Genomic DNA, 27,990 nt, shown 5'->3' with positions numbered 1-27,990 from the left:
CTCTTATAGTTATTTTTACTATATAACTCTTTAAGGCATTTCACGTATATATGATGTTGTTCTAAGTGACGGTTTTAGTGAGTACATATAGTCAGTCATGTGTTTGGGACTCACATAAAGTGTTCGTATGTTTTGACAGGTTGAGTGTTGTCTTACTCCCCCCCAGTAAACTGTTCTCAGACTGTACCACAAAGATTATACTTAAGTTCATTTATGTTCTTCCTCACATCCTCTTACGCTGAATACCAATTCGTGTGTGTGTGTGTGTGCGCGCGTGTGTGTGTGTGTGTGTGTGCGCGCGCGCTTCTCTCTCTCTGCTTTTCTCTCTCTCTGACATATTTCCATCACAAGAAATACATTTTACTAACACATGAAAGTGAAGACAGAGATCTAACAAGTTTCCTATCAAATCTGTTCACTGAGGCGTAGCCTTGACCCAAGACTGAAGCCATTTGAAGAAGGATGTTTTGAACTGTGGCGGGTTATATAGAGAAAAACAAACTGTGGCATAGAGAGTTTTCAGTGAGGTATAGTCCATCCACTTGGTCATCCACGCCCACACATTAAAGCTATCCTCATCCATCCACCTTATCCTCATCCATCCACCTTATCCTCATCCATCCACCTTATCCTCATCCATCCACCTTCTTACATCTCCCATGACACGTGTTTTCCTCTACTTGGGTGTTTATATGTAGAGTAAATTAATGCCTTGTGGTAGACCAAAACACAGGTGTGAGAGCCCGCCCCTCCCCACCCCAGCTTACCTCTACAGACTAATGACATGCCTCACCCACCAGTTACCTTGTTGATCTAGTCACTCGCCAAACTAGTTAAACCTCCCTCCCTCCCTTACCCTCCTTCCCTCACTCTCTCACCTTCACTCTCCCTCCCTCACCCTTCCCTATGGTGCCGCTATCCAGAGTTCACTCAACTCAGATCCGAGAACGCGAGTCTTGTCTCAGTAACGTTCACCTCCACGCCTAACGTTCATCTCTACGGCTGACGTTCACCTCCACGCCTAACGTTCATCTCAACGACTAACGTTCACCTCCACGACTAACGTTCTGCCGATACCCGTCCCGAACGTTCCTCGACCCCAGCAACGTTCCTCGACCCCAGCAACGTTCCTCGACCCCAGCAACGTTCTTCCACCCCAACGTTCCTGGCAGTACCCATCCGTCCCTCACAAATCAACCGCAGCGTGTGAGCCAAGAGTAAGGTACAAAAACCCACCGCAGAAATAGCGTGAGAAACGTATCTTAGTGTGTATGCCGCCTAGTGTGCAGGGGGGGGGGGTGCATTGATAGCGTGCGAACGGGCGTATAGCGTGAGGGCGGGCAGAGGCGGAGGACTGACTAAGGTTGGTGTAGCTGGGGTGTGTGTTGGCGGTGTGGTTCAGTCAGTGTCTCGCCGGTACAGGCCACGCTCACACACCACGTGAGTCTGTGGCTACACTACACGTCCTCCCTCCCTTATTACCCCCTACGCACGCCCTCCTTATTCATCCACCCAGTCTAGGACGCCCACCCGCCCACCCACTCGCCAGCGTTAAGTGTGTTCTTCTCATAACACTTCCTCTCATAATTCGTGTTGTAGGAGTTATTCCGGAAGCTCTCTCTCGTTCATGTGCTCTCATCAAGACAAACCTTACCTGTGTTTTGTGCTTTCATCAAGACAAACCTTACCTGTGTTTTGTGCTCTCATCAAGACAAACCTTACCTGTGTTTTGTGCTTTCATCAAGACAAACCTTACCTGTGTTTTGTGCTTTCATCAAGACAAACCTTACCTGTGTTTTGTGCTCTCATCAAGACAAACCTTACCTGTGTTTTGTGCTTTCATCAAGACAAACCTTACCTGTGTTTTGTGCTTTCATCAAGACAAACCTTACCTGTGTTTTGTGCTTTCATCAAGACAAACCTTACCTGTGTTTTGTGCTTTCATCAAGACAAACCTTACCTGTGTTTTGTACTTTCATCAAGACAAGCCTTACCTGTACTGTGTTGTGTCCTCTCGTAAAAACAATCTCTCACCTTGCTGTGTTCTTACGTCAAGACACACTAACTTGTGGATATCGGAAATAACGCCTAAATACCTTTGTATATTGTGGTGTTGATACGTCACCACACTCCCTGACCTGCCTGTGTTGAGTGCTTCCGTCAAGACAATTTGTGCCGCTGTGTGGGTTCGTTGCAACACTTCCTTCACCCCTCCCGTGTTTTGTGCTGTGATCAAAGCACACCTTTATCTTACCGTGTCTTGTGCTGTGGTCAAAACACTCCCTCATCCCACAGTGTTTGGTAACGACACTTTCATAACTCCATTGTGTTGTGTGCTTTGGTCAGAACACTCCTTTAGGTGTCTGTGCTGTGTCGCCTCTGTATGTTATCTTCATATGAGGAGATTATCATACGTCCAAGTGTTGGTTATCGTAATGGTTATTCAATTATGAAGTAAAAAAAGTGGGCATTCAAGCATGTGGTTGTTATTAATTCGAGTGTGAGATTATTAGGTGGTTATCGAAGTGTGAAGTTGTTATTCGAGTATGTGGTGAACCTTCAAGTACGAAGTGAACCCCTAAGTGTTAAGTAACCATCCAAGTATGAAGTTGTTATCCAAGTGTGAGGTTGTCACTTACATGTAATCTAGCTACACTATGCTGGGATAAGTGTTTGTGTGTCCGCTGGTCAGGTCATGACTAGTCTTCTGTTGTGTTTCAAGGAGTTGTTCTCACGTCCTCACGGAATTCCCTCGGGTCGTCCTTCTGCTCGTCCCTCAGGTCTAATTCGGTTCGTCCTTTGGGGTGTACTTCTGTTTTCCCTCGGGTTGACCTTTGAGTTTACCTTCGGGTCGTTTCGTTGACTCTCACAGGATGTAAGGGGGTGACCAATAAACTAGCCCCTTCCGGGGCAATCTAATCTGATCTCCCTCGAGTAGTACCACTAACTCGGTACTTCAGGATGCTGTGAGTCGCGTCTTAAATTGCCTTTGTCAGGTCACGTTGATGTGTGGTGGTCACGTTGCTCTACTTCTGTGACGTTACCAGGAAACAAGGTGTGAGGGTGCGCGCACGGCCAGGATAAGATGCCTGCTTGACGGCGCCGCTCCCGGGGTGTTGTGTCTGTTACCTAGCAACACCGGGTCAGACTGGCCGACACTGCTGCCCCGATGTAAAAGTGGAGGTCATCACAGGTTTACTCTCTCGCCCGGAGATTCGCATCGACAGCGATACGGAGTAAAGGCAGGCGGGTCTCTCTTGGTGTTCTTCGATGAGTTTGCTGTAGTCTGGTGGTTGAGTGACTCATAACTTTTATCTGGTGAAGTGACTCATAACTTTTATCTGGTGAAGTGACTCACAACTTTTATCTGGTGAAGTGACTCATAACTTTTATCTGGTGAAGTGACTCACAACTTTTATCTGGTGAAGTGACTCATAACTTTTATCTGGTTGAGCGACTCATAACTCGTATGGTAATAGAGTGGTACTCATAAGTTAACGAATCCCTGTGTTGTTTCTCTAAAGGAAAGTGAAAGCGCACCAAATGGAGTGAAAGTGAACGGGACAGAGAAAGAAACAAAAGGAACACACTGGCTAAAAGTTCTTCTTGTTATCTGAAGACTCGCCACGCGTCTGTCGTGACGTCTGGCGGCGGAGAACTCGTCACCCCCCACCCCGTCTCCTGCCCTGTAAGTATAACATCTCTTTCACAGGTAGAGCGAGAGATCCGAGTAATCCCTTAGCTCATCTTAACTCCTTACCAATCAGCTAATTCCAATGATCCTCTCTCGCTCCTCAGCTACACACATTAATCACACTTGGTTTCATTTCAATACCATCACGTACGACGAAGTTAACTTTGGGATAAACCAGCTCGACTTTCTTCATGTTACTGTATGTGTTATTAGTAGTAGTCTAGATGCACTTATCTTGTATGGCCGAGAGGCGTCTGGAATTGGGACTCTTCTTTTATATGGAAATTCGGGTAATTGAATGAGAGGAAATGACGTTTGTTGGTGAGGAAACGCTGGAGTAGAGTTGGCGAGAGAGAAGCATAGGGATGGGGTAGTTGACCTGCGCGATGGGCGGAAGCTGTAGGGGCGCTGTCAGGAGGAGTTACGCAACAGTACTGGGGGAAAAAGCGAGCAGACCTGAGGAGGAAACTGGCAGCCGCGCTTGTCACTCGTGCCTGGAGTACCTGCAGGTAAAACACTTGATACTTTGACTGTAGTGAAGATATTCCCCTCTCGTATGTTTAATATAACTTGTCCTGGTATTTCATCTTGCATTTCTTCCATTCTTTCGAATTCCCCTTTTTCTCCATATCTTTTATTTTACACTCGCCACCATCAGCCATTCACAGCCACCCACTGACCACCCTCAGCCACCCTCAGCCACCCACTCACCACCCTCAGCCACCCACTCACCACTCCCAGTCACCCACACCACTCACGACCCCAGTCACCCACTCACCACCCTCCACCCACACCACTCACCACCCTCCACCCACACCACATACTAACCTAACCTAACCATCAACACACACATCTATATACCACTTTCTCATCTCTATCCTAGCTAACTTAACCTAACCAAACTTAACTACAACCGAACAACTGAATGATGGTTAGTTTGGGGAAATGAGGATGAGAGAGAAGTCACAGAGAAAGGGCGCAAGTGCAAAGTTCCTGACGTTAAATTTCCGATAATCGATATTGGAAAGCCCTCAGCTCTCTGCCTTATACCTGTGATCGATACATTGCTTGTGTGTGTGTAAGTACATAGTAGTGACGTAATATTGATTAAGAAATATCTAACATTAACTATCTGTGTCTGTTATCTGTTATAATCTACTATCATTACGATTCCTTCTATTTTTTCCCACCTGCTATAATCTGAAATAGTTAACTGTCCTCATTACCTGTTGATAGATCTGGTTGTTTGGTTTAGTTATAGGTTGTTGGAGTTAGGTTGTGTGGTTAATCAATTGTCATGGTTAACTTGGTTGTGGGATGCACTTAGTTGCGTGGTTAACATAAGAACATATGAGTCAGTATAGGCCCGTTGCAGTTTGCTCTATTATCATGCTCTCAGTAACTCATCCATAGGTGTTGATATGAGGGACTTCACATGACGTCATAGTAACTCGATAATTACGTCATAGTGTCGTGGTGTGTGGTATGGTGTAGTTTAATGTGGTATGGTGTGGTTTAGTGTGGTATGGTGTAGTTTAATGTGGTATGGTGTGGTTTAGTGTGGTATGGTGTAGTTTAATGTGGTATGGTGTGGTTTAGTGTGGTATGGTGTAGTTTAATGTGGTATGGTGTGGTTTAGTGTGGTATGGTGTAGTTTAATGTGGTATGGTGTGGTTTAGTGTCACAGTACCTCACAGTTAAGCGTAAAACTGAGCTTGGGTTATTCCCTGAGTGGACTGATAAACACCACACCTTCTGGTCAGGTTAGGTTAGGTTTCCAGGGCCGCTTATCTATGTGTCTTGTGACCTCACTGACGGGTGTGGTTAAGAAACTACAACACCATCATAACTACAACACCTTTAAAACTACATCACCTTTGTAGTTATGGAGGTGTTGAAGTTATGAAGGCGCCCTGTGTGTGGTTTTAAAGGCGTAGAGGCTCGCTGTAGGAAGACCTGTTGCACGCCTTCCTAATCCTCAAACACTCTGTATTACCATTGTATAATGTTAACAGCTCGGCAAGGTCATCGGGCGAAGACACGTGGAGACTCATTACATACATACATACATACATACATACATACATACATACATACATACATACATAGGTGATGGGCCAGGTATTCCTTTAGTCCACCAAGATGACCTTCTCCTTCCCAGGCTAATGGCAAACGTCGGTGGCAGGTGGCGGCATGTCTTGCCAGGTGGGGGAAGGGGAAGAGTCAGATGGTCGTGGCAGGTGACAACTGTGAGGGTTGCTGGCCTTGGGAGGTTGTGGTGGTAGTGACAAAAGTATGGATGGTGGCGTAGGGAACGTGTTGTTGTGGTGTTGGCAGTGACGTTGATGGCACAGACATTTGGTAGTTGCGTAGACAGATGATGGTGGTGTAAGGGACAGGGGGTAGTACTTGGTTTAGACAGTTAATGAGTTGACGCTAAGAGAGAGAGAGAGAGAGAGAGAGAGAGAGAGAGAGAGAGAGAGAGAGAGAGAGACTCCTGGCCAACCTGTCCTCGGGGAAATAAATATTGATCGACAGTTTATCCTCGAGAAAAAAATACTTCGAAGATAGTCAGGTGATATAGAAGGGAAAATCCACTTATCTTGGGCAGTTCCTCCTGGAGAAGGAAAAAAAAACGAGTATCATTAACAGTACTTCCTGGGAAAAAGTAAACAGTTTATACAGTTTATCCTGGGAATTAAAATCAATCATCTGGTAGGTCACCCTGGGGAAAACAAGAGATATAGTTCATCCTGGAAAAAAACCAACATACATAGCTCAACCTGGAAAAAATAACATTTCATCCAGGAAACAACATAATTCTTCCTATGCAGAAAAAAAACACATTCATAGTTCACCCTAGAAGCCTCTCGTCACACACGAGCGTAAGCTTTCACCTGTACCTGTTAACTAAGGGTTGTTGATCTTTGCCTTACGCTAATAAACTAGTTGGTTGGCTTCATTACTGTCCAGGTGAGTTCTTGATCCACCCTGGGAGCTGCTACTGGTTCTTAACTGCTTGGTGCGTCATCTAGCAGGTGTGTGGGAGGTAGTACGCCATCCAGCAGGTGTGTGGGAGGGTGGTGCGTCATCTAGCAGGTGTGTGGGAGGATAGTACGTTATCTAACAGGTGTGTGGAAGGGTGGTGCGTCGTCTAGCAGGTGTGTGGGAAGGTAGTACGCCATCCAGCAGGTGTGTGGGAGGGTGGTGCGTCATCTAGCAGGTGTGTGGGAGGATAGTACATTATCTAGCAGGTGTGTGGGAGGATAGTACGTTATCCAGTAGGTGTGTGAGAGGATAGTACGTCATCTAGCAGGTGTGTGGAAGGGTGGTGCGTCGTCTAGCAGGTGTGTGGAGTAGTTAGTTAGACGTCTAGGTGGTATTAATTGGGTGTAGAGGAGTGGGAAGAGGAGGAGGGGGGTGTTAACTTTTGTCTGTCTTTAACTATTTTAAGTTCACCAGCTGTTGTACCACCCACCGTCACAGCACCACACTGGTCACTGAACCGCCCACCACCCACCACCACACCACTCACCACCACCCATCACCCAGCAGAACATCTTCCACCGCCCGCCACCCATCACCACCCCACTCACCACCCATCAGAACATCTTCCACCGCCCGCCACCCACCACCCTAAAGTTTTTGCTGGGCATCATCCCGACGTGAAGTAAGACTATTACCACCTGTGTATCACCTGTCAGGTTGCGTTCTCACCAAGGGTGTTTACCTGTTGCCTGAGACGGCCAGTAACAGCTGTGAGTGTGACGTAGCGTGTGCTGTCCTGAGGAGCGTGAACTAAATGATGAGAATGAAGTATGTTCACAGTACTCGGACCCCCCCCCTCTCTCTCTCTCCATTATCTTACAATACTTCGCCAAGTTCAGACGTTTCAGGGCATTCATGATCTTTCCTCAAGTTCAGATGTGTCAGGACCTTCAATTTCAGACATTTAAACTCCATAACCTTACAATACCTCCTCAAGTTCAGACGTTACAGGACCTTCAAGTTCAGACGCTTAAGCTCCATAACCTTACAATATCTCCCCAAGTTCAGACGTTTCAGGACCCCACCATCATCCCTATGACACTTAAGCAATAACTAGACCGAGCCAACACTCAGAGCCACACACCATCACCGCCTCTACACAGGGATAATTATTATAGTACGTACTGCCTTATGTGTCCTAATGTGTGGTAATATATGGTGCCTCGTGGACACAGGTTTGCTTAAGGCTATGTCTGTGAGCATAATATAGTGTTTTTGTCCCACTATAGAAGTTGATGTGTGTGTGTGTGTGTGTGTTTTGGAGGGAGTGACTTGGAGAAACGTATGTACCTCAGTGACGGAGAGAGAGAGAGAGAGAGAGAGAGAGAGAGAGAGAGAGAGATCTTTAACATAAACACTCTTCACTCACACATCTACCTGTACAGTATGCGGGCTCATATATGCATTGTGTGGGTTGGTGTGTGTTTACTCCTAAGTTTATAAGTGTATTTTTTTATGATGAAGTGACAATTTATTTGTTTTCGTCACCTGTGCGTGTGTGTGTTGTTATTGTGCTTGTACACCTGTGCCTTTGTCTGCCCACAGTTCCTCAATTCACCACACCCATTATAATTGTTCTTCCCTCCGTCCCCCGTTCTCTCCCACGTGTGTGTGTTGGGGGGACATGAAGCAACATACACTCACCTTGTCAGTAGGATCTGTGTAATGCTGGTGGCTCTCTTGTCAGTGCCCGCAGGCAAACATTACAATTCACTGTTAGCATGATGATTCACACGTATACATGGCAACGGACGAAATAACGTGATAGTCCAAAGGTATACATAATAATCCATAGTTATACATAGAGTGAGGGAGAAGTTGAGGGCAAGGGGGAAGAGGTGGAGGACAGGAGCAAGTCGAGGAATGATGACAGTGACCAACAGGTGTAAAATAGCCGTGTCATGGTCGACCCCCCACCTACCACATATACCAGTACCTCTATCAGCATCAACCAATAGGAAATCTATTTTCTTTATTCCTGTATGCTGATTGGTCTTGTACCCTTTCCATACTGCTTTACACAACCAATGAGAGCCCGAGATTTGTGTATTGACTGAAGTTCTTTTTTTTTTTTTTTACTTTCCTGCTTAGACGTGTTGTTGGTCTTGTGGTGAATCATCCTAAGACGATATAAGGAGAGGGAATGTGTGTTTGGTGGCCACTTTAGGTACACCAACACACTGGACTGTGACGTGATCTCTCCCCCGTCGTGTGTGTCTGTGTAGGTTTATATATTTATGTATGTGTGTGTGTGTGTGTGTGTGTGTGTGTGTGTGTGTGTGTGTGTGTGTGTGTGTGTGTGGGTGGCTATGTATGTTTTTTTTCTATTTGTATGACGTTCGATGTTCGTCATGTGAGGCTAATTCTGGCTTGGGGTCATTGTGAGATGATCTTATCCACCGTGAACACCACAAAACACCCCAGCATCACAGAGACTTGTCTTTGTTAGTTGTCGTCCACATATACTCCCCGAGGAATGGATTTTTACCACCCACTCTTAATATTGCCTCATGACATCTTGGTTTATGGATACTGACCTTGGATTTGTGTTATTATGTGTCTCTTATGGATAATATTGAATTTATCCATGATGTGAAGAATACTAGGTGGATATATTGACCTTATCCATTAACTGAAGGATATCAAGCGTGGTGGATATCCTTAGCCCCCTTCTTTATCCATGAACTGAAGGATGTCAAACGCCCCCCCACACACCATACATTATTCTTCATCAGCTTGTCTTGTCCCTGGAGGTCTGTTTATTCAACTTAGTAAATCATGTTGGTGTATAATTCTCCTTCACAAAATCAACATAGGATCTATTCTTAGGCTGTGTGTGTTTGGCCTTGGTTGGGCCTTTGTTCAGTGACCAATACCTGGAGGTAATTGTCAACATTAAACGTGGATAATAGCTGAGGCAAGGTGGGGGGGGGGTGAGGGAGGATGTGTGGTGAGGGAAGGATGGAGTGGAGTATGTGTGGTGAGGGAGGGAGGATGTGTGGTGAGCGAAGGAGGAAGGAGGTTTGGAGAATGTGTTGTGAAGGAGGGAGGAGAAAGTGGAGAAATGAAAGGAGTTTTACTTTTTAATAACATACAAGTTACTTAATTTTACTTATTTATTTGATCTTCTTTTACTTTAATTAATTTGATTTTCACTTTTAATTCGCTACTTAATTAAATACTTTCTTTCAATCGTCAAACTTTTACATTAATTCGATTCTTTTTTTTTACTTATTTCAAACTTTCACTTCTTTCTTTTCGTCTTTTCTTTCACCAATTACTCCTTTCATTTCCTTTCTCTTTAAGAGGCAGACAAATACAAACTTCTTTCATCATCTCAGTCAGACACTTTTTCTTTCACAACTTTTTTTCACTCGTTTGTTTATGTAAATTATCCGGAGGTTTGGCGTCCGTGGTGGTGCTGTGATAGTGTGGTAGTGGCTATGGATGGTGTGGTGGTGGTGATGATTGGTGTGGTGTGGTGGTGGTCATGATTGCTGTGGTGGTGGTGATGATTGGTGTGGTGTGGTGGTGGTCATGATTGCTGTGGTGTGGTGATAGTGGGTTGTGTGGTAGTGGTCATGGTTGCTGCTGTGGTGGCGCTGTGTGGTCTCTCTCTCTCCTGCTTCTCCTTCCATTCACTTTCAAATTTATTCTATCCCCACATTCTTTTTTATTTTATTTTACTATTTCCTTCATTTGCATATATATTAGTTTTGTTTTATTCATTATTATCAATCTAACTTTTTTTAATTGAACACAAATTGGAATGACGTTTTAGAGGTTCGTTATCAAGTATTGTCCACAAATGATTATTTCTAAATCTATTCGGGGTTTTCCTTTCCTTAATAGACAGGTAAGGGCAGGTAAGGTTATGAGTACAGGTAGGTTAGAGTACAGGTAGGTTAGAGTACAGGTAGGTTAGAGTACAGGTAGGTTAGAGTACAGTTTGACCAGGTGAGATTTAGAGCTCAGGTATGTTGGAGTACAGGTAGACCAGAGTACAGATTGACCAGGTGATGTCAGGTAATTGCCAATATACCTGACAGGATTAACGCGGCTGCTGACTCATTCTAGATTAAAGATGGAAAAAATGATGAATAACGATGGTTGTGTGTTTGGTTAACGCTGTTTGTGGGTTGAGTGAGTGAAGTGGAAATTTTTTATTGGTATAGAAAAGAGAAAATAGATTTGTTGTTGAATTCACGTACAAAAATATAGTCTTGGTGGTGTTAATTCACGTGCGTACTTTTCATTCACGTACATATATCCTTCATTCACGTACATATATCCTTCATTGACGTACGTGGAACCTTCATTCACGTACGTAGAGCCTTCATTGACGTACGTAGAGCCTTCATTCACGTACATATATCCTTCATTCACGTACGTAGAGCCTTCATTGACGTACGTAGAGCCTTCATTCACGTAAGTATAGGCTTCATCCGCGTGTGTTGTTACTGGAAGCAGGTTTGTTATGGCAAGAAGCAGGTGTGTTGCCTTGCCACATATGTAAACAATTATGAATAAGATATTGTTTGACTTTAACACACTTGATGACAATAGAAATATATACAGTATACTTTTGACTCTGACCCACGTGAAGACAAAACCCTCTCCCCCAAGACAAGACCCCAACAGTCGGTAAAAACAGTATATATACAACCACTGACTTGACACTGAGGATGAGACTATACCAGCTCTCGTGTTACCAAAACAAAGGTTAGTGAGCGAACATACTTGTCCGGGTACAGAGGGTAATGTTGGCAGGATGTAGAGGGTGATGATGGCAGGGGTTGGCAGGGTACAGTGGGTAGTGTTGGCAGGATGTAGAAGGTCTATGATGGCAGAGTATTGGCAGAATATAGAGGGTGATGATGGCAGGGTGTTGGCAGGCAAAGTATAGAGGGTCGTGTTGGCAGGGTACTCCAGGGGGTCAATGTTGGCAGAGGTTGGCACAGAATAGGTCATCTTAGCAGGGATTGGCACACAATAGGTAAACTTGGCAGGGGCTGACAGGGTACAGTAGGTCGTGGTAGTCGTACAAGCGTGTTTTTCGCGTCGTCTACCTAACAACGACCAATATCTGTCACAGGAGATCACTAGGGAACGATATATTGTGGTGTGAGTGTATGTGTGTATCTCAGCTCTGAGTACTAGACTGTCTGACTGACTGAAAGCAGCAGTAAGAGTAGTAATAGTAGTAGTAGTAGCAGTAACGGTAGCAGCAATAGTAGTAGTAGCAGCCGAGTATATTATGTTATGAAATAATAAAATAATGCTTGAACTAATTTTGTTTGATCTATAATACATCTGTTTTCTTTTCTTAGCAAGCGGGAGGCTGGCAGCGCCGCACGAGAGAACCCACACCGGTATGTAACCTATTTAGTTATTGTTGTTGTTGTTGTTCCTGACACTTGTGCTGACTATTTTAAGCTGTGTCGTCAGCTATCTGTAGACCTGCATAGTGATAATCATCTTAAGAGGGAAGTTTTATTTTTTATGGTGCCTTCTCTGCCAACATACTCTGGGTCGTGTGGTGCTGCCAGGCGTATTTTTTTCCTACCTGGTGTACTGGCTAGGTAAGAGTGGTAGTGCCAGACTGACGAGCTTATACTAATGGTATTCTCCTTGTCGACTCTCCTCACACTTAGTATACGCGGTCACTCACCAAGTCTATAGTGCTAGGATGTATAAGAACGATTTATTTCTCCCAGGATTTATAAGAACTAGCTTTTCCTCCCAGGATGACGTGAACTGGACCATAGTGGATAAAGTCACCATTTTTTAAGGTTCAGATCTGCCACGTGTGACCTTAGTGTGTCCGTTTTTATTACAGGACAATTGTGGCATAGGAAGGGGAGGGAAGAGAGAGGATGGGGAGGGAGGTGGGAAAAAGAGAGAGAGAGGGAAGGAGAGAGGAAGGAGGGTAAAGGGGAAGAAAGGGAGGGAGAGGGGGGTATGGAAGGTAGAAAAGAAAAAAAAAAAAAAAAAAAAAAAATATATATATATATATATATATATATATATATATATATATATATATATATATATATATATATATATATATATATATATATATATATATATATATATATAAACAAACAGATTGACAGAGGCACAGACAGATGGAAATACAGACATGCCATGATAGTGAGTGAAACACACACACACACACACACACACACACACCAAATCCATCGAGTCACTTGGCGTGGCCTGACAGCAAAAGCAACCTGTCTGCCGAAGGTCTATCTGTCTGTCTGTCTGTCTGTCTGGGTTTCAATCTCAGTAACTTTCCGGGTGAACTTGTACAAAGTTTGGAAGTTTTGATCTTTTTTATGAGATTCTGTGACCGGCTATGTAAGATGACGGGGTTGTCTGTCTGTCTGTCTGTTTTCTTAACTATATTTGTCCGTGTCCATCTAAGTAGCTACTCTCTCTCTCTCTCTCTCTCTCTCTCTCAAACCTTGAGGTAATGACACACCTTAATTAATATCAGGAACACTAGAGGCTTAAGGTAGGGTGGTAACAAACTATCATAACACATGTGAGTTGCGACTCGTGTGTGTGTGTGTGTAGGAGGTGCAGCTGTAGGTGTGTGTGTGTGTGTGTGTGATGCAGGTGTGGGAGGTGTTACTTTTATAAGTGGCTGTGCGTGAGTGTAGAAGTTCGGACGTATATTTGTAAATCCTTCCCAATTAATTATCGATCAGAGGCCATAATTACACCAATCACAGAAAACGCTGGGTATTGAACTGCATCCTGGAATCACGTCAATAAATCACTAATTTGGGCGTGACGTCACTAGTGTGCAGGAAACATAAGTCACCCAATCATGCCCCGCTACACTTATTTGGTCGTGATGTCATTGGTGTGCAGGTGGCATAACTCAACCAATCATGCCTCGCTACGCCTATTTGGTCGTGACGTCACTGATGTACAGATCCAATAATTACCAAGACATATAATTAAATTATTACTTGAGTTACAGAATTTCTGAGGTAAATTATATAACATTTATGTCATATATTAGATAAATGACGTAATTATTAACTAAGCTGTATAATACGTAGGTGGAATGTATTATAATTACATACTATTACCTGTATTACGTCATAAAAGGTAATCCAAACAAGTGGTTACCTTTTGAGATTTACGACAATGTAATCGTGACGCTGAAGTTAGGTTAGGTTAGGTTAGGTTATGTGAAGTGGTTACAAACAATGTCGAAGAAGAACAGGAGAACAGGAAATGGAGAACAAAGGAGGAGAACAATAGCAACAACAACACTGAATAAACGAACTAGAAGAAGAATAACAAAAACAAAAAGGAGGAGGAGGAGGAGAACAAGAAGAAGAAGAAGCGAGACTGATCACTCTTCTCAGCGCATCACCGACGGGGTTAAATGAGTTATTTTTACCAACTGAACACTGAATGGAGGAGTGATTGTCTACACCAGAGTTATGCTACGTATACAGGAAACAAACAAACACACACACACACACCATAAGGTCATCAACCAGTCACACTTCCTCCGTTGGTGTGTGTGTGTGTGTGTGTGTGTGTGTGTGTGTGATCATTCTGTCCTGTTTCTGTGTCTCTCTTTCCCACCTTCCTCTCCCACTCCTTCCCTTCCTCTCCCACTCACTTCTTCCCACTTCTTCCCTCCCCGTTACCTCATTTCTAGGTTCCCCTCCCCGCCCCCTACCTACTTCTATCCCTACTTTTCTCTTCCTCTCCCCTCCCCTACCTACTTATTAGACCCCCTCCCCCTGTCCCCCCCCCCTTCCGCCGCGTGATCTTACCATACTGATCTTCCTCCCCACCCCTTCCTCCCTCACCCCTTCCCTCCCTCACCCCACCTGTATCAACCTGAGAGGCTTCACACACTTCCTTCCCTACACCCACCCCCCCCCATCATCCCTCCCTCACCATATACCCACCCTCCGTACCCCACTCCTTCCACCCTGCCTGCCTGCACCACACACACGCCTATACATTTTAGATAACCCTGGAGAAACGAAGGACCCGTCAGACGTCTTCCCTCCCTGCCTCCCTCCTCCTTCCTTCCTTCCTTCCCCTTCCTTCCTCCTCCTCCTCCCTCTCTGCCATCTCGAGCGAAGTCAACACCACTTTTCTGTTCCTCGCTTATATTTCACTTTTACTTGTCCATTTTCTTGGGGTTCGTAAAAATTTGAGGGAGAGGGAAGAGGGAAGTAGGGAGTTTATTTCCTGTAATCAATTAAGGTGTTTGAGAGGTAAAGATACCTGGGAATTATTATAATTTTTAAACTAATTATGTATTTTATAAACTGGAGGTGTGAGGGAGAGGTAGTGGTGGTGGTGTGAAAGAGAAGTGGTGGTGATAGTAGTGGTGTGAGGGAGATGTGGTGGTGATAGTAGTGGTGTGAGGGAGATGTGGTGGTGATAGTAGTGGTGTGAGGGAGAAGTGGTGGTGATGTGAGGGAGAGAGGGAGGTTAGTAGTGGTGGTGCAAGGGAAGTTTATATCAAGATTAGCCAGGTGAGTAATTGTACCTGTCCACCCTCATAAATATTTGTGAAGTAAGATTTTCCCTCAACACGGCCACCACCACCCAACACCACCACCTCCCCAACAACACCACCTCCACCACAACACCACCTCCCCCACAACACCACCACCTCCCCCACAACACCACCACCTCCCCACAACACCACCACCTCCCCACAACACCACCACCTCCCACAACACCACCACCTCCCCCACAACACCACCCACCTCCCACAACACCACCACCCCCTCACAACACCACCACCTCCCTCACAACACCACCCACCTCCCTCACAACACCACCACCTCCCTCACAACACCACCACCTCCCTCACAACACCACCACCTCCCTCACCAACACCACCACCCCCTCACAACACCACCACCTCCCTCACAACACCACCACCTCCCTCACAACACCACCACCTCCCCACAACACCACCACCTCCCCCACAACACCACCACCTCCCCACAACACCACCACCTCCCTCACAACACCACCACCACCCAACACCACCACCACCCAACACCACCACCACCCAACACCACTACCCCTCCACATCACCATCTCTCCCCAACACCACCATCTCCCACAACACCACCCACCTCCCCACAACACCACCACCTCCCTCACAACACCACCACCACCCAACACCACCTCCTCACAACACCACCACTACCCAACACCACCACCTCCTCACAACACCACCACCACCCAACACCACCACCTCCCTCACAACACCACCAACTCCCTCACAGTGGTAACAACTCTTTCATGTCTGACTTAAATTACCTCTTGAATGACGTAATATGGTGTTTATGAACGAAAATAATTAATTACTCGGTAAATAATGATAAAAGTGATAACACATGAGAATTTTTATCCTAAATAGTAAAAAAAAATAATAATTCGTGTCATAATTTTACGTTAAAGATGAAATATGAGAAGGTTTAGCGTTCGGCTGTGTGTGTGTGTGTGTGGGGCCGTCTCAGCAGTGCTTACATAAGACTCCGCTATGGGAGGTATGGTTCAACGGCCCTCCAAGCACCCATAAAAAAACATGAAGCGTCCGGGTAGTGACGTTTGAGCTGCATGACCCCCTTCTCCTCTTCCTCCTGCACCTCCTCGTCCTCCTCTTCCTCCTGCACCTCCTCGTCCTCCTGCACCTCCTCGTCCTCCCCTTCCTCCTGCACCTCCTCGTACTCCTCTTCCTCCTGCACCTCCTTCACAGCCTCTTCCCCCCCCCCCTCCTCCTCCCCCCCTATACTTGTGATTATATTCGTGATGTTTCTGTTATCTTATATAACCTGACTGTCATAGGGGAATAGTCTGCGGGCTGAGAAAAGGTTGACACACTCGGGGCAATCTGGGACTCGTGTGTGTGTGTGTGTGTGTGTGTGTGTGTGTGTGTGTGTACTACAATAACACAAGGCAGGTGCACTAAACTGTTTATAGGAAAATAAAGTATAATTATAATATACTCCTTTATAACACTCGTATATAATTATAAACATTAAATTCCCAAGTTAGTTATAACATCGTAAAGGGCTTAAGAGTTTATTAATTGAATCGTGTATAATTAAAGACCTTATATCCGTACCTGAGTGTAATTACCTGCTGACCTTTGACTCCGGATATACGCAGGAACACATCAGTCACATATGAAACTCCTGTATTTTTTATGTATCAAGCCTCTGTAGTAAGTCGTATTAAAACGCTGCAGTGGGGAATAATTACTACAATCCGGGTACAGTCTGGGTTCTTTACTGTATTTACCGCTGTACTCTGGGGTATTATTACGTTTTGGATTAATAGCTGGAGTACTCAACGTTGCCTAGGGTTTGTTTATGATGAGGTAATGTTAACCAGAATGTGTGTAGCTTCGTATGTTTGTCTTTGGTCACAGGACAACACATGTAAAACATAATCTTACCATATTTCAGTTCTCTATATCAAAAGCTGTGGCCGTGCGTTAGGGGGCTTCACTTATTGGCCCCCAGACCCCTAATTTAGCCATTCGTGGTTCTTATCGGAGTTATTTACACTAATATACCGAATCTTTGCACTCTATCTAACACAATTGTTGACGTGAATAACTTACAAACGAACAAACAGTATGGTTAATATATTAGAATATATTCCTAAAATAATCTTGTTAATGTTAAAAAAAATACTTTCTCTTCTAACAATTCATCACAATCTAAAATTTATCTCTGTTAAAAATGGTTGTTCATATTTCATAACCCACTTAAGAGATCCTCCGCCCAGCGCCTCATGTAAACAAAGGTCTTCTGACGTCACTGCCAGTCTTGTAATGGTATCGTGGCCTCTTGCTTCCATAGCTTACTAGTATGTATAGAAAGAACGTGATAGCAGTTCATATACCGAGTCGAGTGTTGAGATAGAAGGAGTTTAATTGAGTCTTAGTTGGTTTATCAAACCAAGCGACCAGCAGGAAACACACTCATGTTTCTATGAAGCCTCCGAGGAGCTGCCACTTGAGGTAAGGAGCTGTGTGAGTCTCTGGGTTCAAGTCTAGTATAGGATGGCCACTTCTTGGTACTATCAGAGGCTCCCAGATACTCCGGGGTGCTCTCCAAGACTCTCAGTTATTCCAGGGTGCTCTTAAAGACTCTCAGATAGTCAGGGGTGCTCTTAAAGGCTCTCACGGGACCTTTAAGCAGTCTCGGTTATTTTTAGATTCGGTCAAGTATTGTGGTCGACTTGTGTTTATTTTCTTCGTCACTTGTCAGCTTACGAGACTGGTCAGGAGGTCGCTTCTTGGACTCACTGTCAGCTGGGTCCTGTAGTGCAGTACCTGAACGTTGATCTATTGTGGGTCTGGTGTAAGTAGTGTGGGTCTGGTTGTTACCTCTCGTCCGTGTTCCTGACGAGTTTCTTACCTGTGTGTCCGGCCGTATAGTGACCGAAATACGTTATGATCAAGACATTACATTGTTTAAGTTATGTTATGATACCGAATTGTCTGACGTCATCAAGAGTGAATAAATGAAAGTATGTCCCATAAGCATGATATCATAGATCCCACACACTTCATACCGCACTAAGTGTTCGGCAGTGCGCTTGACCGCCTTCACTTTCCCATCATGTAAAGTCAGGTACCCATTAACAGCTGGGTGGACGAAGAGTGCCCTGATAACGCACCAATGACCTTAAGTACAGGATGTGAGCGTTGTTATATCCTTCTGCCGCTGGCCCCGATATTAATAAGTAAACAAATCTATAATATCGGTTCATGATTTTTAAATGGGATACTAATTTGCGGAGTCAGTTAGTGTGTGCGTGTGTGTGTGTGTGTGTGTTTACTCTCTTGCTGTATAACACGCCACCATATACCACCCATCTGTTATACCCTCCTTCCCTCCGTTTCCCTTTCCTCCCTTTACCTCTCCCTTCCCCTCCTTTCTATTCCTCTATTATTACAAAAACAGAGTGACAATAAATCACAAATGGGGGACCGGTGGTAGAAGCGGTACCGTTCTTGCCTCGCAAGCGAGATGTCACGGGTTCGATTCCCGGGCCGGTGGAAGTTGTTTGGACTTACTTCCTAGCCCCCATTAGTCCCTGTTAACCTAGCAGTAAAGTAGGTACCTGGTGTAAGTCGAAAGTTGCGAATTCGTATTCAGGGACAAGTTGTTGGAGCTTCCAATAACTTGATGACATAAACCATTGACTCTTCATGCTTCTACGCCCTTAACTCATGAGACATAAAGGCAAGTATGAACTTAGCATGGTTCCCTGTTGGGCGCTGTAAACGCTTCTGCGCTTCACCTTACACAAGGATGTAGGGGAGTGCCCGATAAATAAATAAATAAATAAATAAATAAATCACAGTAAGCTTCGGTTTATTAACCCATTTCTTTTCTTGAGACGCAGGGAAGAATATATAAAGTATTGGGACTCTGTAACATGACTCGACTATCTGTAAAAGCCAAATATAAATCACAAACATAAGAGTTTAATCAGTTGCCCTTCTGATCGTATGTCGGGTAGACGTCTCCTCCTCCCTCGCTCCTACGCCGTTGTGCCTGACTTGAAATAGCAATGGAAATAAGACGCACTTTAGAATATCATTAATAAAAAAAGTGAAATACCTCAATAAAGAATTTAATAAAAAGAACATTGGAAAATAGAAAGCGAATATTAATGATAAAATGCCAATCGTGAGTGAGTGTATGTCGTTCAGTGATTAATCTGACTTTACATTATGACATACAGAGTGGCAGTAGAATATTTACATATCATTAGAAGATAAAGAAAAACTATAAATAACAGAAGTACAGTAGTGATGTCACATCAACGGAAGATATTAGCAGACTTGAGTGATCAGCAACACACACACAATATCAATGAGGTTCTTGTGGCAACAATTATCGCCCAGATGGTAGTTGTTGTGAAGGAGAGCCTGATAGCTGTTGGTTGTGGCCCACTCGTATAAATCTTCAATGTGTAAGTATTGAGTTCTGGGAGTTGGTGTTGTTAGGGTGTGAGACAAACAAACAGACATGTATCACAAATAGTCACATCAGTAAGCCACCCTACCTCCCCTTGTCACGTCACTAACTCATCCTGTCTGTCATGTCACTAAGCCAGTAAGCCAACCTACCTCAGTGACGAAACAAGCCTCTCCTGTATCTCTCCCTAATTGATGACTGACAGGTCCATCATCAAAATGAGACTATATCTTACCTGGGTGATGACTTGATGACCACACTCCCTACATCAATATCTAAGGGCTGGGCATCGTCACCTAATTGATGATTGACATCTCATAATGTTACCACGGTTATCCCTTCAATATTTATTAATTTTATTTTGTTATTATTTTATTATTTTTTTTAGTTTATTTTTATTTATTTTTACTGTATATACATAAATTACAGTGGAATTGAAAAACATAAGTATAATGGGGGAGCAGTACAACATGGGTTGTACAGTAATAAGGTTGAACAAGAGGAAAGAGCTGTCAGGATTATGACTAGTTGGCAATTATGTTTATTGGAATGGTACTTACTTATCTATTTACATGATAACTTCCGATAAAACTGCTTGGATGGTACAATAAAAGCAGGTACTGTAAATACTGTATAGTAGGTGTTACAAGAAAAACACAGGTGACAAAATTTTACTTTCTCGTGTGTGTGTGTGTGTGTGTGTGCGCGCGTGCGCGCGCGTGTGTGTGCGCGCGCGCGGCCGTTACCATATCATATATCCTCTTACGTAAGCATCAATAAAAGCTAATCAAACATTCACTTTGACACAGTACCAACATCCCAGCGTAACCCTCCGCCCCCTCCCCCCACCTTTTTGTTATCAGCCCCAGAGAGCGGCCTGCTAGAGGACCCCATGAATGTTAGATGTTTGGGGGGCACACGTGAGGGGTAGGGACACACACACATGGGGGTAGGGACACACATGGGAGGGACACATGGGGTAGGGACACAGGGACACACATGGGAGGTAGGACACACGTGGATAGGAACACATGGGAGGTAGGGACACACGTGGGGGACACACATGGAGGTAGGGACACACATGGGGGAGGTAGGGACACACATGGGAGGTGGGACACACATGGGGTGGAACACACGGGAGGTAGGAACACACGTGGGAGGTAGGACACACATGGGAGGTAGGGACACACACACGTGGGGGTAGGGACACACACATGGGTGGGGACACACATGGAGTAGGGACACATGGGGGGTGGGGACACACATGGAGGAGGGACACACATGGGGTAGGGGACACACATGGGGGTAGGGACACACATGGGGGGGGACACACATGGGAGGTAGGGACACACATGGGAGGTAGGGACACACATGGGAGTAGGGACACACATGGGGAGGTAGGGACACACATGGGAGGTAGGGACACACGTGGGGGGAGGTGGGACACACATGGGAGGGGACACACATGGGGAGGGGACACACATGGGGGGGGTAGGGGACACATGGGAGGTAGGGACACACATGGGGGGACACACAGGGGAGGGGACACACATGGGAGGTAGGACACACATGGGGACACATTAGGGACACACATGGGGGTGGGGACACACATGAGGTAGGGGACACACATGGAGGTGGGACACACATAGGAGGTAGGAACACACATGGAGGTAGGGGACACATGGGGAGGTGGGAACACACGTGGGAGGTAGGAACACACATGGGAGGTAGGGACACACATAGGAGGTAGGGACACAAATGGGAGGTAGGGACACACATGGGAGTAGGGAACACACGTGGGAGGTAGGGACACATGGGAGGTAGTGGACACACAGGTGACACACATGGGAGGTAGGACACACATGGGAGGTAGGAACACACATGGGAGGTGGGACACATAGGGACACACATGGGAGGTAGGGACACACATGGGAGGTAGGGGACACACGGGAGGTAGGAACACACATGGGGGGAGGGGACACATGGAGGGGGACACACATGGGAGGGTAGGGACACACATGGGAGGTAGGGACACACATGGGAGGTAGGGAACACACAGGGTGGGGACACACATGGGAGGTAGGGACACATGGAGGGACACACATGGGGGTAGGGACACACATGGGAGGTGGGACACACATGGGAGTGTAGGGACACATAGGGAAACACAAGGACACACATGGGAGGTAGGGACACACATGGGAGGTAGGACACACATGGAGGTAGGGGACACATGGGGGTAGGGACACACATGGGGAGGTAGGGACACACATGGGACACACACAGGAGGTAGGAACACACATGGGAGGTAGGGACACACATGGGGTAGGGTAGGGAACACACATGGGAGGTAGGGACACATAGGAGGTAGGGACACAAATGGGAGGTAGGGACACACATGGGAGGTAGGAACACACGGGGATAGGACACATGGGAGGTAGGGACACACATGGAGTGACACGGGAGGTAGGACACACATGGAGGGACACACATGGGGAGTAGGGACACACATGGGAGGTAGGACACACATGGGAGGTAGGACACACATGGGAGGTAGGGGACACACATGAGGTAGGGACACACATGGGAGTGGGGACACACATGGGAGGTAGGGACACACATGGGAGGTAGGAACACACATGGGAGGTAGGGGACACACACTGGGAGGTAGGGACACACATGGGGTGGACACACATAGGAGGTAGGGACACACATAGGGACACACAGGTGGAGGGGAACACACATGGAGGTAGGGACACACGTGGGAGGTAGGGACACACATGGGAGGGTGGGAGGTAGGGACACATGGGAGGTAGGAACACACATAGGGACACACGTGGGTACACATAGAGGTAGGGACACACATGGGATAGGGACACACAGGTAGGGAGGTAGGACACACACACACGTGGGAGGTAGGGACACACGTGGGAGGTAGGAACACACATAGGAGGTAGGGGGGGAGGTAGGGACACGGGAGGTAGGAACACACATGGGGGAACACACATGGAGGTAGGGACACATGGAGGTAGGGACACACGTGGGAGGTAGGAACACACATGGGAGGTGGGGACACACATGGGAGGTAGGGACACATGGGAGGGGGGACACACATGGGGAGGTGGGGACACACATGGGGGAGGGACACACATAGGTAGGACACACATGGGGTGGGACACACATGGAGGTAGGGACACACATGGGAGGTGGGGACACACGTGGGAGGGACACACGTGGGAGGTAGGGGACACACGTGGGAGGTGGACACACAGGTGGACACGACACATGGGGGTAGGGACACATAGGGACACGCATGGGAGGTAGGAGCACACATGGGGACATGCACACATGGAGGTAAGCACGCATGGGAGGTAGGAGCACACATGGGAGGTAGGGACACGCATGGGAGATAGGGACACACATGGGAGGTAGGGACACACATGGGAGGTAGGGGACATGGGAGGTGTGGGACACGCATGGGAGGTAGGGAACACGCATGGAGTGTAGGGACACACATGGAGGTAGGGGGGAGGAGGGACACACACGGGAGGTAGGAACACACACGGGAGGTAGGAACACACACGGGAGGTAGGAACACACACGGGAGGTAGGAACACACATGGGGGAGAAGGACACCAAGTGATGGGGTTCCATTAGACAGACGGATTAGGGAGGAGTGCAGTGCCGCCTCTGGGTGTACCGGATTAGAGAGGTACCGGATTATTCAAGGCCTACCGGGAGTATCCGTAAAAGAGGTTTGTTCCCTCGTCCCATTTACGCTTCTGAAAGCTTTCGACTGTTAAGGGAACCCGTGAAAGTGTGTTTTATTGTACCCCGGATAATGGAGACGCCGTTCAATACTCTGTTAAGGGTAATGGAGACACTGTTCAACGTATGTTTAAGGGGTGTTTCATTTGTATCCCGGATAATGGAAAGTGTGTGTGTGTGTGTGTGTGTGTGTGTGTGTGTGTGTGTGTGTGTGTGTTTTCTTCTTTCTTTCCTTCAAAGGAAAAAAAGTATGAGGCATTGAATACACGAAGTAAATGTTGGGGAAATAAATATGCGGCAGGGGGGGGAGGAATGGTTGGTTTTACAAGGGGCGGTCAAGAAGAAAAACTCCTGCTGAATGGGGGAAAATTATGAACTTGGGGAAAGAGAGTTTGTTGGATGGGAAGAATGTGGGGAGAAAATTAGTTTTATTGCGTGTAAAATTTTTGAGGAAAGAGAAGGTAATGAACATGTGTGAGAGTGGAGGAGGAGAGGTGACGTGTTCCTCCCCAACATCCTCCCTATTCTTATTATACCTGCCCCCTCATCCCCACTCTTCCTCATCATCCCTCCCTCCCTCCCCTCCCTACCTACCTACTACCCCTCCTTCACTTCCCTCCTCATTATACCTCCTTCAGCCCCCCTACACTGCCCTCCTGTTCGACACGCATCAAGTACTCTTACCTTTCTGGAGGAGGACCCTGGGTGTCCTTCCTGTAGCGGTTCACGTATTACAAGTAGTCTAAGCCCTTGTTGCCGAGTGTAGTGGTGGGTGTATCAGGTCTGGTGGGTGTAGACTGGAACTCATTAGTATCCCTAGGGTGTAGACAAACATTCATTTAGTGTTCCTTGGGTATGCTGGGTGTAAGCTGTTAATATTAAAAGTCTATTATGTATTCTGGGTGTAACAGTCACTCATTATTTGCCTCCTGGGGTGTAGATAATTACCCATCAGTGTCGTGGGGTGTTGTGGGTGTAGTCTAGGTGGTCACTTGAGAGTTTGGTGGCCACTGTTGGAGGTGAGCTGTCAGGTGTAATGAAGGTTAGATCATATTATCAACAGTGTGGTGGAGCCCAGAGAATGTTCCTCACCTTGTTGGGGGGGCTGGAGGACCTCTGTTGTATCTGTAGGTACATTTTTAGCACGATGGCTCTGTTGTTATCGTCTTTGTGTGTCTGTACATGTGTTGCTACCGTCCTGTATTCACTCTCGTTGTTTGGGAAATATTCGTTTTATTTGTAGGTAAAAAATGTCAAGATTATTTTCGTATTAATATTTACTGTATATATACCCGGTACACACAGTTGGAGGATTACATAACGATACAAAATAATGTGTTTTGTAATGAAGAATCTCCTATTGAAATACATAATGATGGTAGAATACAAAAGGATTGACAATGACTCGAATACAACATTGGATTCCTCTTCTCTTCGTCTTTGTTGTGACGGGATTAAAGAACTGCAGCGGGAAGGGTCTCTTGTGCCCTCAGGACCAGCGGGGGACATTGCCAGTGACTCTTTGTAACAGCTGCGTCTTGCAGCACAGACCAGTACCAAATTGCCATCATCTCTCTCTCTCTCTCTCTCTCTCTCCTCATCTTGCGACACATAACAAGGCGTCCTCTTCACTTCACTTCACCTCGCCTCGCCTCGCCTTACCTTCCCAGAGCACTCATCAAGGTAAACTTCATTACCTTGATGGTATTCTAGCCCACTCAAGCGAAACCCCGCAATAATTACACCCTAATAAGCTGACATAGTGAAGGTGTCTACTGTATTTCATTATTCTCCACTATCTCGGAGGCATATAGAATCACTACTCCTGTTTGTTGTCACTATTGGGGGCTGTTTATTTGTTGGTAAATTGGGAAAAATTTTGGAAGAATCATTATAGTGTATTTTGTCTTATTTGTAATTGGGAAATAAGGTTCAAGATTTGGTAATAAGATGCGAGTTTTTCTCGGGGTTGACTGTGTGAGTGTTTGTCTCGGTTATATATCAATTTACTAATAAAAATAATGCCCGTTTTTATTACTTCACGTCGTGTATGTTGAAATCACTAGTGAGTAAATGTTGAGAGGGTCAGGTAAGGTTATACTGAGGTCGCCACAGTGGTATTTCCTGATACAGATGTTGACTCGGTGACGTCCCTGTTAAACTAGCGGTCATGAGCTCTCTAAAATCAACGACAAAGAACTCTCTCACAGGACCTTGACCACGAGGAGTCCTTGGCACCTCCGGCAGGCCTAGTGCCAACACCCCAAAATTCCCTCCCTCACCACCTCCCACCCCATCCTCACCATCTCACCACCTCTCACCCCTCACCACTCCCTCACCACCTCTCACCTCACCCTCACCACTCACCACTCTCACCACTCTCACCACTCTCACCACTCTCCTCACCACTCCCTCACCACCTCACTTTATCTTGTATTAATTCACCGGCGGCCATCAGGACCATTTCAGGTGACGTCTATGAACCGACCCAGTTTTATCTGGAGTTCGAGTCTTGTTGTTTCTAGATGACTTTAGATCTACAGCTAATGTTTGGGGCCCCTTCATGAGACGTGTGTGTGTGTGTGTGTGTGTGTGTGTGTGTGTGTGTGTGTGTGTGTGTGTGTGTGTGTGTGTGTGTGTGTGTCTGGACGTGAGCCAGGTGGTCGCCTCCAGCAGTAAGGGTCAGTTTTTACTCGTGGATATACAATACGTGGACGGTGTTGTTGTTTAGACCCAGGAGTTGGTGAGGCAGGGAGAGAAGGGAGAAGACGGAAGGAGGATAAGGGGAGAAGATAAGGGAGGAAGTTAAGGGTGGGAAGAAGGATAAAGCAGGGAGGAGAGGTGTGAGGGAAAAGGATAAGGGAGATATGGGAGGTAAGGGAAGTGGATGAAGGAAGAAGGTAAGGGAGGAAGTTAAGGGTGGGAAGAAGGATAAAGCAGGGAGGAGAGGGATGAGGTGTGAGGGAAAAGGATAAGGGAGATATGGGAGGTAAGGGAAGTGGATGAAGGAAGAAGGTAAGGAAGGAAGGTAAGTTAGGTTAGACAGAAGTAGTGAGGGAGAAGGGTGAGGGAGGGAGAGAGGGAGGTAAGGGGGTGGACAAGTAGCATGACTCTGCTCCTCACCCCCACAACCTTCAGCCTCCTGGACCACAATAACCATCCTACCTCAACACTTCCTAACCTAACCTAACCTAACCTAATGGAGATGAAAGAAGCATTTAGTAATTAAGAAAGAAGACGAAAGAAGAATAAAGTGACTGAAAATAGTAAATAAATGGAATCAATCAGCTGTAGTTATAATTTATGGTGGTGTATTGTGAAAACTAATTTACTAACACGGTGTCCTTCCCTCATTCATTCATTCCTTCCTTCATTCCTTCTCTTCCTTCCTTCCCTCCTTCCTTCCTTTCTTTCATTAATTAATTCCCTTCCTTCTTTCTTTCTTTCTCTCTTTCTTTCTTTCTTTCTTCCTTCCTTCCTTCTCCGGTACCTACAGGGGATTTGGAGATGAAGAAGTGGGAGAAAGAGAAAGAAAGAAAGAAAGGAAGGAAGGAAGGAAGGAAGGAAGGAGGAGGAGGAGGAGGAGGAGGAGAAGAAGAAAAAGAAGAAGAAGAAGAAGACGAGAAGAGAGACTTGGGTCACCTTGGCCAAGCCAGTGTTACGCCACGTAGATGAACTCCCTCCCCTCCCTTACTACCCCCTCCTCCCTCTCTCACCTTCTTCCCTCCCTCTCTCCCTCCTTACCCACATCCTGGCCTATTTAACCCCCCCCCTCCCTTCTTCCCCCTCCTCTATACTCCCACTAACACCACCTCCTACGCCTCCTTCACCTCCATGCATCCCAGTACCTCATTCCTCCTCTGTGCTTCCTTAATAGTATTCCTTCTTCCATCCTTCCTGCCTCCTGCATCCTCCTGTTTCCTGTGACATCGGGACCCTCTTGATAACTGTGTGTGTGTGTGTGTGTGTGTGTGTGTGTGTGTGTGTGTGTACAAGTTTGAGGTTACATTCCACCACCCTGGGGAAGGGAAGGGGGTTGGCAAGCAGGTCATCGCCAGACGCACCTTCGCTCGTCCTCTTCCAGCACCGACGATATTTTATAAAAATCGTTGGACAAATGGGGTTCAGTCAGAATCGTCCCAACCTAACCTAACCATACCATAAGAATTCGTGCCCATTAGAACTCGGTTGGAATCCATTAGCAGTGGGAACCAAGAGGAGAGGGAGAAGAGAGGAGGGTGTGGGGGAGAGAGAGTGGAGGAGAAGAGGAGACACAAGACACACATCAGATGGATACACACACACACACTCACACACACACACACACACACACACACACACACACACAGACTCACACACAGACACACACACAGACACACACACACACACACACACACACACAGACTCACACACACACACACACACACACACAGACTCACACACACACACACACACACACACACACACACA

At 46.1% G+C, this 27,990-nt stretch overlaps 1 protein-coding gene across 2 annotated transcripts in view; it reads left to right on the top strand.

The window, feature by feature from the left end:
* The first annotated feature begins 1,396 nt into the window (after positions 1-1,396).
* Positions 1,397-27,990, top strand: part of LOC121868897 (multidrug resistance-associated protein 5-like) — a 115,268-nt gene continuing 88,674 nt past the window's right edge. The window contains exons 1-3 of one of the 2 annotated variants that reach the window (XM_042369908.1): positions 1,397-1,440; positions 3,525-3,688; positions 12,073-12,114. The gene's annotated coding sequence lies outside the window, so the exon portion shown is untranslated. Of the gene's footprint in view, positions 1,441-3,524; positions 3,689-12,072; positions 12,115-19,312; positions 19,748-27,990 lie in introns of those variants that run through there. The other variant, XM_042369909.1, reaches the window with a different exon arrangement.

The sequence above is a fragment of the Homarus americanus genome, unplaced genomic scaffold, assembly GCF_018991925.1.
Source record: "Homarus americanus isolate GMGI-L3 unplaced genomic scaffold, GMGI_Hamer_2.0 scaffold38801, whole genome shotgun sequence".
NCBI classification, from domain to species: domain Eukaryota; kingdom Metazoa; phylum Arthropoda; class Malacostraca; order Decapoda; family Nephropidae; genus Homarus; species Homarus americanus.
Note: the sequence above shows the minus strand (reverse complement) of the source record. Positions and strands in the feature narration are given on the sequence as shown.